The following is a 577-nucleotide window of genomic DNA, read 5'->3' on the forward strand; positions in this document are numbered from 1 at the left end:
TATAGTAAAAAAAAACACAAACTAGAATAACTGGATGTTCTTGGTGCTGCTGTATCAAATGTGTTCAGAGAATATAACAGTTTTTATGGCGCGTCTTTGGGAAGTCTTGGTGGTGGACTTCTCCCCCCCGTCCAGACTGGTACATTGTCTCATCCCCACATCCTCCGCTCGGTGCCACCATGACATCATCCGTAACCCCTGGAGACTGCCGGAGTTACAGGCCGACCCAGGAAATGAGGCGACCATCCTGGAATGTGAGACCAAAAAAGAAAAAACCCGAAACAAAACAAAAAAAGGACCCAACGTACCCCGTTTCTCCCCCCTTCGTCCTCCTCCCTTTTGTCCTCGGCCCTCGCGGCCTTTTTCTCCTTGCGGCGGCACAAGGAGCTCCTTTTCTCCTGCTCCACTGAGTCCTTGGGAAAAAAAAACTGGTTTGTCCGGCAAAGTCACATCAACACAGTGTACTAACAAGACAAAAGCACAGATCTTTGTTTTGGACACACTTTACAACGAGGACATCGAGGGACGTCTGAAAGTCCACAAACGTAAGGACACGACCACTTACCTGCGGGGGGGG

This window comes from Kryptolebias marmoratus, linkage group LG12 (genome assembly GCF_001649575.2).
Source record: "Kryptolebias marmoratus isolate JLee-2015 linkage group LG12, ASM164957v2, whole genome shotgun sequence".
Lineage (NCBI taxonomy): Eukaryota > Metazoa > Chordata > Actinopteri > Cyprinodontiformes > Rivulidae > Kryptolebias > Kryptolebias marmoratus.